This window comes from Hemiscyllium ocellatum, chromosome 36, assembly GCF_020745735.1.
Source record: "Hemiscyllium ocellatum isolate sHemOce1 chromosome 36, sHemOce1.pat.X.cur, whole genome shotgun sequence".
Taxonomy (NCBI): Eukaryota; Metazoa; Chordata; class Chondrichthyes; order Orectolobiformes; family Hemiscylliidae; genus Hemiscyllium; species Hemiscyllium ocellatum.
The window spans coordinates 23,175,630-23,189,956 of record NC_083436.1 but is presented as its reverse complement, the minus strand read 5'-3'; positions in this window follow the sequence as shown (position 1 = coordinate 23,189,956).

Genomic DNA, 14,327 nt, shown 5'->3' with positions numbered 1-14,327 from the left:
TTCTTGTCTCACCTTAAAAATATGTCCCCTAGTCTTGAAATCCCCTATGCTAGGGAATAGATACATGCCATTCACCTTATCTATACCCCTCATGATTTTATAAACTTCAATAAGGTCACACTTCAACTTCTTATGCTCCAGTTAAAAATGTCCCAGTATATAGAGGAATTAAGGGCTACGGGGAGAATGCGGGTAAGTGGAGTTGAAATGTCCATCAGCCATGATTAAATGGCAGAGTGGACTCGATGGGCCGAACGGCCTTACTTCCATTCCAATGTTTTATGGTCTGATGGTCTTATATCCATCCTCTCCTTATAACTCAAACATTCTATAGCTGGTAAATCTTTTCTGAACTCTCTCCAGCTTAATAATATCCTTCCTATAACAGGATGTAATAGTTTCAGACATCATTTTACTTGGCGTCATTCGAAGCTTGCTGCTCCTTGTAGCTGAATAGACTTATGAATGCAACATCTGTCTATATTAATCAGCTGTAATGAACATCTGTGGGACCTGTCAAGACCCCATTTTCCATGCCTGGTGTCTTCTGTTACAATAAGCATTGCCACATCATTTAGAATATCATGCTGAAGACAAAATCCACTTCATGTTCCTGTGCCCCAACATGTTTGATAGTTTCACCGGATTTGCAAGAAATCTCAAAAAGCAGATAAATCTGACAATTATTCCAAATATATTGACAAATTTTAGTGAGACTCCTGTTGATTCAGCAGAAACAGTAGAAATGGGTTTGCCTGTTCAGAGCCGGAAAGCTGCTGCAATTCAGCTGTCTGTTTCCTTGCTGTCTTGCTACAGGGGAATTGGCAAATCTGCAGGGTAGCAGCTGAATTAACTTTGAATAACAGCAGGTTTGATCAAATAGTAATAATGAGCTCCATCATGTACTTTGCTGAAGATCTGAGGGGAAAACAAAATGTATAGTAGAGGCATTGAAGGGGAGATCTTGTTCTCCAGTGCAAGGGAGATGATTGACCCATTATTGTTTTTATTCTCCCCACTTCCACCTGTCCAAATGACATGGCTGAAAATATCACTGGCATTGATAACTGACTTTCTCAATAAGCAAACCATGAAAGAGAAGCAAACATTGAAGTCAAAGTTCTAGCTGGAAGATCACTGCTTTGTGACCTATCCTTAGGAGTCTTTTGTGTATCATCAATTGTCCTATAACAATTCTGTTTCCTTCTTATATACAGAAGGATCTATGTCAGGTAGAGAGGATAGCAGCTATCATATGATTAATGGAACAGCATAGAAATTTTCAATGATGAAAAGAAGTGCTATCCTTTGTATCAAATGTATTGTTTGAGGGCAAGTGTGGAGAAAATAATCACTGAATATTGAAGTACCCAGTAACCCTTAATTTTGTCAAGAGAGATATTTACACATTACTGTACATATGTCAGCCTTCAACACTTCAAAAACAAAAGTTCAAAGTCAAAGTGGTCCTCTATGTAAGTCCATGTGAAAGAAAGGAAACAAAATTCCAAAGCACTTCATAACCAATGAAGTGTCATCACTGTTGGGATACAAAGCAGCTAATTTGCACAAACCAAACTCCTGCAAACAAAGCAATGTGTCAAATAATCTATTTTTAGTGATGTTGATTGATGGAAAAAATATTGGCCAGGACACTGAGTATACCTCTATGAATGTTCTCCTTCATAGTGCCATGGAGTCTTTTACATCCAGCTGGATGGGATCTTGTTTTAGCTTGTCACCTAAACAATGGTGCCTTCCATTCAGCACTTCCTCAATGCTATAATTTAATGCCAGCTTATGTTTCTATGCTCAAAAGTTTGTAGTGGGACTTGAACCTTTGTGCCCTTCTGACTCAGAATATTACCAGCTATGGCCGATGCAGGAAACAGTTACACTCAGTGAATTTTAAAGGAAGCTTCTTGCAACATTCCTTCACTCATGTTAAAGACAAAAAAAAATCATAAATATCTAAACTGGATATAAATGTTGAAACACAAGACTAATTTTCTCATGATCCAATAGCCTGCCTTAGCTTTCTCCCTGAACAGGTTTTGATAAATGGTCATTTGTTTCATATATTTTACAGTATATTAAATCTGCAATGAATTTTGGGTACCACTTTCACCTAAGGACAGCTGGGCCTTTGTAATGTGAATATTGTTTGCCCACATTACAAAGGACCTGTTCTGGTTATTCTGCTCTGCACAGAAGTTCATTGCAAGTTGAGTCTCTGGGAGCCTTGCAGAACATTTCAGGGACAGCATGTCATATAATGCTAGCATGCTGTGCTTTGTACAACTAGAGTAGGCACAGAGCGGATGTGATGGAGGCTGATGAACTGGGTGAGTGGGATCAGTCTTCCGAAGAAGAAGATGAGGGCATTGTGCAGGGAAAGCACTACATTCTGTATGACAGTGCACAGCAGCATCAAGTGTTACAAGTCAAACAGAACTCAATTAATTCCCACTTCCAGTAGATGAGTGCTAGATCCAGTGACCTCTCATTGTCTGTGAGATTGTTGGTACCCATCATGCAAGCAGCTAGTTTCTGTTCTAAGGGCCGCATGCGATTGCTATTTGATTTTACTTTCTGGTATTGGTAGATGAAAATGATTTCTTTTTAAGCTACTCAAGGTTTTCTTGTGTCTGATGGTCCCACAGAATCAATGATTCATTGCTGGGATATGTAAACATGGGGGATACATTAGCAATGTGCGAGACAGGGTTGTAAGGCAGGTTGTGGTTAAGAACAGGGGAGCTGGGTGAGCCTACATCTTCAACAATAGTTGGAGTTGAAGTGTGTAATGGAATGTGCAGTTGTACCTGCAAGGATGTTAAAGACCTGCCACCCAGGTGCTGTGAGAAGTTTTGGTTTATGGCCTTATTGCATGGCCACTACACGCATGGTGAAGGCTAACTTTGGTCTGTCAATCCTTGACCTGGTACAAGGCTGAGTTCCAAAGTGGGCACTGATGACAGGGATAACACTAGCAGTGGTAAGTTCTTCTGGCTACTCTCATAACTTAAAAAAGAAACAGTCATTATCTACTCACTGATTAGATCTATTTTTCTCATGGTTGATTTGTCAGGTGTTTTGAAACTTCTGTCCCAAAAAAATTGCTTTTGCTTCTCTCCAATTCACCTTAGTACATTTTTATTATTTAACCACGCTTCCTGATATGCCCTAAATCATTGGCGGGTCAACTTAAATGGTTATCTGTGAGTGTTTGTTCTGACATCACTTTGTAATGTTTTATTCCCTGTACATTCCCTTCTCATTGTTTAAGTCCTTGGGACCAATCCCACGTGTGTACTCAATCTTTATATGTAACTGGCATCTCTCAGCCACTGCTTTTTAGCTGCAACATTTATTTCAAAATTGATGTTTGAAGACTTCTTTGAAGCAGACTGTATATTTGTCTTATTGTTGCTAAATGAAAAAGCAAAAAACTGTTCAGGGACATGCTGCTCTTTTCTTTCATGCCACACTGAGGCCAATTATCAAAAAGTACATCTGTCCACATGAATATAGAAACTTAGAAAACAGGAGCAGGAGAAGGCCATTGAACCCTTTGCTGATCATCCGACTCAGTATTCTGTTCCCACCTTCTGTTCATTCCCTTTAATCACTTCAGTTGTAAGAATTATGTATAAACATTTAATGTTTTGGCTCGAACTGCATTTTGCGGCAGAGAAGTCCACAGGCCCACCACTCTCTGGGTGAAGAAATTTCTCTTCATCTCAGTCATAAATGGCCCCTCTGTGTCCTTAAACTATGACTCCTAGTTTTGGACTTCCTGGTCATCCTTGCTGCATTTAATCTATATCGTCCTCTTGTAACTTTATTGGTTTCTCTGAAATTAGATTCCCCACAGTACAGAAACAGGACATTTGGCCCAACAAGTCCACACCGACCCTCTGAAGAGTAATCCACTCAAACCCAATCCCCTTCCCTATATTTACTCCTGACTAATGCACTTAACACTATGGGCGATTTAGTATGGCCAATTCACCTAAACTGCACATATTTGGACTGTGGGAGGAAATCGGAGCACCTGGAGGATATTCCATGCAGACACAGGGAGAATGTGCAAACTCCACACAGACAGTCACCCAAGACTGGAATTGAACCCGTGTCCCTGGCACTATGAGGCAACAGTGCTAACCACTGAGTCACTGTGCTACCCCACCATGCTGAGATTCTCTTCATTTTATCCTAACTCCAATAAATATAGCCCTAACTGATCCAGTATCTGTTCATTCACCAAACCATCCCAGGAATCAGCCTGGTAAACCTTTGTCGCACTCCCTCCATAACACTACCTCAGATGTTGTCTCTATAAGGCTTTGCACAATTGCAACAAGACAACCCTACTCCAGTATTCCTATGTCAAATATGTGCAAACCAGAGAAAGACATTGTGTGATTTATTCCCTGGCATTGAAGGCATTTGAATTTGTGGGAGAATTGTTACCTGTAAGACCCAGGAACCTTGTTAGAATTCAGAGAAGGTTGGGGGAACCAAAGAGCATTTTTAGAGAGCCAGGTCATGTATAAGCTTTTGCAGGTGCTACTTTGTGTAAAATGAAGATAAGAAACAAATTGAATCTGCAATGTTGCCTTAACATGAGAAAACATGTTTCAGGAAAGCTATTGTACAAACTTTGCCACCAAGCCTCCCTCAGGAGAAATGAGATCAGGTGGCCAAAGCTTGGTCCCATAAGTAGCTTTTAAGCTGTGGCTTAAGTTAGAAATGCACCATATACCGGCAAAGACGTTTTAGAAAGATATTTCGGAGCTTTGGGTTTTGTCAGTTGAAAGCTGTATGCTTCAAAAGGCTTTGTTGAAGCTCTTCAACTGAGCTCCAATTTAGAATCCCACTCCCAGCCTTGACACTCAATGATACACTGCATTGTGAAAGAAGGATTCACTAATTAAAGGGACCTTGGCATGCAATAGATTACTCAATTCAGTGTGGATTGTTGAATTTTCAGAAGCCTCACATAAGAAGCCAGGTTAGCTGCTCCTGTAGGGTTCTGGTTTGAATCAGTAATTTGCTGATTTATTTTAGGTTGTTTGAATCACCCACAGATCCCTAGTTCTGCTGCTGGACTTATTTTGGGTGAAGTGAAAAGAAGAAGGCAGGAGACAGGTGTTTCAGGGCAAAACACTCTCTGCGTTTATTAAATTGAAAAGATACGTATAATACAAAAAATAAAGGCAAATATAATAAACAGTGAAATTGACACAAGCAACTATTCAGAGGACAGTAATTAAATACACTATTAAATCAAATACAGGGTAAACACTGCTAGAACTAAATAGCAGTTTTAATTACAGAAAACTTTAATCAGGCTTCCTGCACTGTTACCATCCACCTTCCTCTCTCTGCTAGCTAGGTTGGAAACTTTGGGGTCTCGGGAAAAATGTAATTTTGACTTAAACTGACAGCTCCTGCTTGCCATATCCAGTGCCTCGAGGAAGACTTGAACAGTGCCGGCCTTCGTCTGGGTTGAGTCTGCAGATGCAGTAGGCCGTGGATTGGATTTATTGGTTGACTATTGATTTTACTTACTTTGTGGTGGTTTTTCTGAGCCGGATTTCACCTCAGGATGTGCCTGAGGCCTTGGGATGTTGGTTGAGTCTTTGGTTTTCAGAGATAGTTGGTGCTCAGGTTTAGTGGTCATAGGCAGTTGCCGTTGGTTCCCCTGGTAAGGAACAGGCCTGTGTTGGGAGGTTTCAGAATTGCTGCTGAGATCCCTCTTCCAGAGTTAGCTATGCAAATAGTTCTTGGAGTGATACCTCTTTCAGATTCCTCTTCTGAAGATGGCTGTGGGAGTGGCTTTTAAGGAGATAGCTCTCTCAGGTGAGATGAGGATCTGTAATTATACTAATTGTGGGCCTCCCAAAGCCAAATCTGCATTTGCCGTTGTGTCATTGGTGTCTCCTTTCAAAACAATTAGATTCCTGACAGTTAGGAGTATGTGTAAGTGTATTTTGATTGAGGTTGAATGCCCAAGAACTCTCTGAATAAATATTGATTGAAGTTGAATATCTGGTATCTGTATAGGCTCCATAATGACTGTACTGGAGTAGCCCAAGAGGTAAAAGTTAGGTTCAGCCTGAGTGTTAGGCCCGACTGATTTTTCTCTTAGATTCGAGTTGTGAATTGGATTTTTAGGCTGACCAATGGTTCCAGACAGCCATCCCTGTGTTTGTGTACAGAGGAACCTTGATTATCCAAAGGACACAGGCAGGGAGCATTTCATTCAGTTAACTGGATTCTGAATAATCGAATGTGGATAACTTAGTTTAGCTAAGCATCGGACCTTCCGATCTTGCTGGATAGTCCGATACTCGATAATCGAATACCGGATAATCAAGGTTCCTCTGTATTTTTCCCAGAGCTTAGCCTTGTTGCCATCCCTTTCTTTGAAAAGTTTTGGAAAATCCTGGGTTCTGGTTCAGTGTTTTAGGTGATGGGAATTTATGCTCAATTCTACCTCCCCAGGTCTGTTACACTTGCCTGGGTGTCCTGCTGTGTGATAACAATGTACAGAATGAGCACAGGAGTAAGGTGTTTGTCCTCTTGATCCTGCTCTAACATACACAAAGATCTTGATCCATTTGTGGCCTAAATTTATCATTGCACACCTGCACACCATAACCCTCAACACCCTTATCAATCAAAAATTTGTCTAATTCAATCGTCAATACATTTACTGACACAACCTTTACTTTTCTTTGGGGAAGTGAATTTCAAAAACTAGCTATACTCTGAAATAAATAATTCCTGTCATAAATAGGAAAACACTTAGTTTTAAACTCTGCCACCTAATCTAGATCCCCAGTGAGATGAAGCATCCTTTTCTTAGCATCTATTCTGCCAAGCTTTTGATCTGAGGGACTGAGGTAAGAAGATCTCAGTACAAAAAGTCTATGTGGAGTTTGCATGATCTTCCCACGTCTGCATGGGTTTCCTCCCACAATCCAAAGATGTGCAGGTTAGGTGAATTGGCCATGCTAAATTGTCCATAGTGTTAGGTGCATTAGTCAGATGTAAATATAGGCTTGGGGAAGGGTCTGGGCGGGTTACTCTTCGAAGGGTCAATGTGGACTTGTTGGGCTGAAGGGCCTGTTTCCATACTATAGGGAATCTAATCTAATCCTTTCACTCTTTACAGATACTGCTAGACCTGCTGAGTATTTCCAATAGTTTCCCTTTTTATCTTATGCTCATCCTATTGCCTCTTGTACGCACACCACACAGTCACTCTCTGTAGTTATTCTTTCTGGAAGTCTCATTCACTTGAGAGCTCTGCCGTAAGGTGGATTCTAGCAAAAAGATAATGATGAGGCAAGTTGCCAACAAAAACAAAGAGACGAGAATGTTTGTAGAATGGGAAGTTCAGAATTATTATAGACTTTATCAGCAAGCACATCACATGCAGATGTGTGTGATTTGCAGTCTTTCTCCAATTTTTCTTACCCTGGGGAAGACAATATAATTTTTCCTTTCCATCTTATTACAAAATGAGCTAGTTGGAATTCAGTTAGTTAAATTTCTGATAACAAGATATTTGTCTTCCTGAGGTACTGATCTTAACACATCTTGAGAGACATGATCCTCTGCCTGTAGACCTTATTTTGAGAATCATGCCTTCCTGAATAGGATCCGTCTGCTCAATGGGCCAGCATGTGCTGAGGACAATATGACTGGTCTGTTGCTTTTGGTATTAGAATTCTTCTTACTCTTCAACAGAGAAGCAGTTGGAATTCCATCAACTGGTTCTATGTCCTGATGAAGATTGACAACAACGAAGTGCGGAAAGGTTTCAACAGTCAGTGATCAGGCAGGGAAAGCTCTCTGTGAGAAGGACTGCTGTGAGCAACAACCCTATTCAAAATATTGTGATCAGTTTTAGGGCCCATATCTAAGGAAAGATATGTTAGCATTGAAGGGGGTTCTGACGAAGTTTACAAGAATGATCCCGGGCTAAAGGGCATGAGGAGCAGTTGAGGACTCTGCATTTGTAATTGATACAGTTTAGAAGGATGAGGTGGAGTGTGATTGAAACTTACATGATTCTGAGAGGTCTGGATTGAAAGGAAGTGGTGAAAGTGTTTCTACTGGGAGGAGAGACTGGGAGCCAAGACCACAGCCTCAGAACAAATGGAAAATGCCAGTACGACTCTTTGGAACTCAGTAAATCATATCAGATTAGAAATGTTAAAATGGTTTCTCTTTCCACAGGTGGTGCCAAACCTGCTGAGTGTCACCATCATTTTCTGCTTTTATTTCAGATCTCCAATCTTTAACAGCCAGCTTCCATCATACTTTGCTTTGATATAGATGAGATCATGCCAGCTTCCCAATCCAACCTACTTTTTAAGGAATTCATCTTGCTATTGCATTCAGGTTGGCCTCCCCTTGCCTAGGAAGGTTATTCAATGTATCTTCACTCTTGATCTTTCATTAGTGGCGGGGGGGGGGTTGGATACTCTGAATTCATTATTCCCATTCATAGTTACACTTGAATAGAACTTCATTATACCACATCATGCTAATGTGCAGAGGAAACCTGTCTTCTGGTTGCTTCTAATCAGCAAACCTAAAACATAACAGAAGCTAAGAAGTAATTAATAATGAACCTGTCAATTTTGCAATTATAACAAATAGCATTTTGAAGCAACTCACTTGCATGCTTTCTACGACACAGCAGTCTACCCTGCCATTAATTCATAAAATCCACAGTGATTAAATATTTGATTGTTTCAAAGTGTTAGAATTCTTCCATACACTAACCTAACAATACCTCATTAATAGAAAACATCTTGTAGAATCTTTTAAAAAGCAATTAACTTATTCTATGGCACTTATTAGAGTTAGGATTAGAAATTTCAAACATCACCCTTGACTATCGCAAAGGAACCTTGGTTAAATGTGGATTCAACTTTGAAATGTCAGATGCTTACACCCACAAGTGTGGATGCTATCCAAGACGTGATAATACTTAACCTCACAGGCCACTTGGCCTCAGATGAAGAAGTGCACAGCTGGTATTATATTCCCCTGAGGAAAGCCAATCCCGGAAAATATTAAAAATCCGGACTGTATGCAGCAAAGTTTCAAAAAAACCCTAATTTCTAGGAGTATTTGATATTTCAGTCTTTTCCTGAAATGAAAATGTGTCATGAAAGAATTAAAGTAAACAAGGACCCCAAAGTTTTCAGGAGATAAATTTCAGAAATGTTTCATGTCAATGCAGTAAGCCAAGCTTAAAGTTGTGGAAGAAATTTAAACATTATTGAAAATAAAGAAATTTGAAAGATATTGTTTCTGGCTTATCTGAAAAGAAAGATATCAGTTCATCTTGTTCAAGTGGGGTAAAAAAACTCAAAATTAAATTTTGCATGGACATGTATGAATTGTAATTGATTATTGGACGTAACCATAAATCTGTGGCTAGATGTGTCTGATGGCTGAGCAAATGGATACATATTAAACCTGCAATTATGTGTTGAATTGGCTCTGATTTACCAACAACTTGCAGCTTGTGGCTGAGATATAGCACTGCCATAATTTGTTTCTACTCTATAACAGAAAATACATTTTAACAGGTTGATCCTCAGGGCCCATCTAACTAATGGCTGTAGAGAATGAACTATTGGTGGGCCTGAGCAAGAAAAGGCAGTTGTCTTGCACAAAAAAGACCAATATAGCATAAAAGTAATAGGGTGCAAATTACATTGATTAGTAGCTATAATTAAGATTATCATTGTCATATGTGATAGATTGCCTCAATTGAGATCTCATGTTCGACTCTTCAATTCTCCACCCAAATACAAAGTCATCATCAGATTAGGGGCAGCTTAATGCAAGCTTACAGATCCTTATTCTCTCTAGCCTCTTTCCCTTTCCAATGTTGTTGGCTTTTAAACTCTTCATTGCCCACTTTGTTCCTCTACAAGCCGAGATGTGAACATTTTCTATAGGGATGTAGCTTTTGTCCCGTTGCTCCTCAGAAGACTGTTGACAACTATTGGCATTTTGTTATTATAAACTCATGGTTCTTCATAATTCTTGTTTTTTCACTACAGGGTTGAATGGATTTTCTCCACCGCTGTTTCTTTGAGGCACGCATTAGCCAAGGTGCCCCTGCAGATCACCATATGATATTGGGTACTGGGTTACCAATCACTTGGAGGTTGTAGTTGGGGTAGATCAATAGATCTTGCATAACAAGAGGTGATTTATTTTCATTTTTATGCAAGGACAAGTTACATTGATTAGATGGACTAATTAGTTAAGACAATCAGATCCTAAAGTTGACATATATGCATCTACTGAGACTTGCATTAGACTTCCTGATTCTTCAAAGACTGTATGACATCATCAGATAGGATGAAACTTACTATAACTTCAGCATTAACTCTCCTCACCATTACCCAATCCAATAGTGTACACATACCACAAATAACCTTTAGTGGTCTTGGAGTAAAAAATGAGGTCTGCAGATGCTGGAGATCACAGCTGCAAATGTGTTGCTGGTCAAAGCACAGCAGGTTAGGCAGCATCTCAGGAATAGAGAATTCGACGTTTCGAGCATAAGCCCTTCATCAGGAATAAGAGAGAGAGAGCCAAGCAGGCTGAGATAAAAGGTAGGGAGGAGGGACTAGGGGGAGGGGCGATGGAGGTGGGATAGGTGGAAGGAGGTCAAGTGAGGGTGATAGGCCGGAGTGGGGTGGGGGCGGAGAGGTCAGGATAGGTGGAAGGAGGTCAGTCGGTTCCCTCAACTCAGCACCGCCCTCCTAACCTGCAATCCTCTTCCTGACCTCTCCGCCCCCACCCCACTCCGGCCTATCACCCTCACCTTGACCTCCTTCCACCTATCCCACCTCCATCGCCCCTCCCCCTAGTCCCTCCTCCCTACCTTTTATCTCAGCCTGCTTGGCTCTCTCTCTCTTATTCCTGATGAAGGGCTTATGCTCGAAACGTCGAATTCTCTATTCCTGAGATGCTGCCTAACCTGCTGTGCTTTGACCAGCAACACATTTGCAGCTGTGATCTCCAGCATCTGCAGACCTCATTTTTTACTCGAAGATTTTAACCTACTGCGAATCCTCTTACAAGGATGCCTTCCTTGAAGAAGCTCTCTTCCTCCCTCTACAAGGATTTCAGTGAGTCCCTCTCTCACTGCACCCCCCAGGTCATCTCCTCTGCACAGAAGCTCTTCAGCCACGTTCTCAAACAGACTCGTTACCACAGCCACATCTCCTTCCTCAGCACCTGCCTAAGGAACCGACTGATCCCACACGGACTCCAAACTACATTCCAACCAACAAAATTTGGACCCAACCAGGCATCTTCCGCCTGGGAACCCTCCAACCACAAGGTATGAATTCAGATTTCTCCAGCTTCCTCATTTCCCCTCCCCCCACCTTGTCTCAGTCGGTTCCCTCAACTCAGCACCGCCCTCCTAACCTGCAATCCTCTTCCTGACCTCTCCGCCCCCACCCCACTCCGGCCTATCACCCTCACCTTGACCTCCTTCCACCTATCCCACCTCCATCGCCCCTCCCCCTAGTCCCTCCTCCCTACCTTTTATCTCAGCCTGCTTGGCTCTCTCTCTCTTATTCCTGATGAAGGGCTTATGCTCGAAACGTCGAATTCTCTATTCCTGAGATGCTGCCTAACCTGCTGTGCTTTGACCAGCAACACATTTGCAGCATTTAGTGGTCTTGGAAAGGAAAAGTTACATTTTTGTATTGATCCATTCTGACCTTGTGTGGACACACATCAGCTCAAAACAAGGTCATCTCATTACAGGCAAAACTACATGATGAGACAGTCCCAAAATCTTTAACTTCAAATGATAGATGTTTTTACACATGCAAATTGATGAATTGGAATTGTTCTGTAAGTGAATAAATTCAAAAGAAATTAATGCATCTATAAACAGTATATATATGATTTCCTGACTGAACTGTGGCAGATCTACTAGTTGAAGACTAGCAAGGAGACAATGTTATTGCAATGAAAATACTGTTTTGAGATTGGCATGACTCTACAATAAGCTTTGTTTATGCAACACCTGCAGGAATTCATTGTCAAACTCAAGCATGTACTCAATTCAAATGAAAGGCAATTGTGTTCATAGGAGGACAGTTGAGTGAGTCTGCCATATTAATGTGTTCAGGTGAATTGGATTTAGTTACCACAATACAAAAATGTGAGTTGAGATAAATAAAAGTCTGTTAATCTAAATGTCCTTCTTTAATTTCGTCTAATGAAAAAGTTCTACTGGGGCTTGGGCATTGTGACATTTCTTATCTATGGGAGAGATGCAGTCAAAATTGGAGCAAAGATTGATACAAATTTACAACCTACTTCTCTATGGATTAAATTTCTTTTGAACATTTTTTACTTTCTTCCTTAACCACACCATTTGTTTCTGGACTCCCTACCAGCTGTGATGTGAAAGCTTCCTTCTGGAATATTAGTTTTCCCTGGTGCTGCTCCCAAGAGTGCTGATGACTACTTTTCATTTTTAATTCGAAGCTCATGTGCCTTTGGAACATTTTTGTTTCTTCAGGGTCGAATGGATTTTCTGCACCATTGTTTCCGTTGGGCATTTCAGCAATGGATCTGAATACCAAGTCAATTATACTAAAAGTATATCTTTCAATATCCTTCCCCCTCCAGGCCCACAGTCTTGGAAACATTTTCCCCTTTGTTGAGCATTTTGATCATTCATGCCGACTCCATCTCAAGCTTCTTCTTGCAAACATTAATGGCTTAGGTGATGGAGTAATCCTATGTCAGGTGAGCCAGTGGCCAGTTGCAGGAGCTTCAATAGGATAAGTTCCCAATCTGGCAGTGTGTTAGCTACAATTGAGCTTTCTCGGGGTGATGGAAGAGACATCCCTTCTCTGAGAGCTGTTGGTCATATAAAGGCTGGCAGTTCTCCAGCGTCACCAGCACCACTTGGAGTAATGGTCAATGCCAATGCTGTGGTAGGCATGAGGAGAATGGTAACCACTGAAACACAGCTAAATGGAATTGATTCGCAGGCATCAGTCAGGCTGGTTCCTCTGATGGATGGAGGTGGAAGGAGCAACTGGAGGGTTTTCCCACATAGGTGGTCCTTTTGCAGAGCACTAGGTACTCAGTAAGGGTAGACCCACCCCACCAGGCCATAGGTATGCCTGACAGAGTTTACCTGGCCTACTGGCTGACTTTCCAAATCCTGTCCACCTTTTATAACCCATGAGTCAAGAGTGTGATGGAATATCAAGAAAGGAGGAGGTATACCCAAATTACCCAAGCCTGAACCTATCCCTGGCACCAATTTGATCTATACCAGCTCTTCAGCCAACTAAACAACTGGCTCTTTAAGGAGTCCAAGTGGTTGAGGCAACATGCATTTTTACATGCATATTGTAGCCTGAACGGTAATGGGAGAGATTCCAAATTATTTTCATTGTACAGTTATCCAAGGACCTTTAACTTCCTTGGCTGTGTTCTAAATGCAGAATTGGAATTTGAACTTGGAGCTGATCAAGATGAGAACTGTGCCACAGCACTACTCCTTGGGAGAATTCACTGAGCTAAATGTTACAAGGGAATGTGTAGAAAATATGTTGTATCCAAAAGTTGAAAACAGCTCTTTCTAGGAGTTCAATAATTCCAACCTTATTTAATGATGATGGATTACATGTTGGATTGACTTTACAACTTTCAATAGAACTGTATCTGTATAGTTATACAATAAAATATATGCCATTCCCTTTTTCCACTCTGGCAACTTTGTGTGTTTTTCAATTGATCTTTTTGCATTTCACCTCGAAGTGAACCTTAAAAGCCCTTATCTAATTGATTTGCTCATTTCATAATCAGTAGCATTTCTTTGTTCTCTGATGCCAAGCCAACATTCTGTAGCTGAACAAATTTCCAAAGAAGCATTAAACATCATACCTACAAATGAGAAAAAAAGAGATATCTTAACAAAAGTGTATTGATCTCGAATGGCAACATCTATTCTGAGTTATGATTTTTAAGGCTGAATTCGCCATTCTCTGTTTCTGAAAAAGAAGTCTCATTTGTTTGGGGACCCTGTTTCTTCTGTTTTACAAATGTGCACGTGAGCCTTTCATTGCATTTTGATTTCTTGAGTGTCCCATTACAGTTTTATCGTTTAACCTTTCAGAGAACATGTTACCAGGAGAATCTGCTGGTAGGGAATGGAGTGAGGGGGAGGGAACAAGCAGTTTCTTTACACACTGTTCAGAGAAGGTCATGGAATACTAGTTTACTCTTTTTTT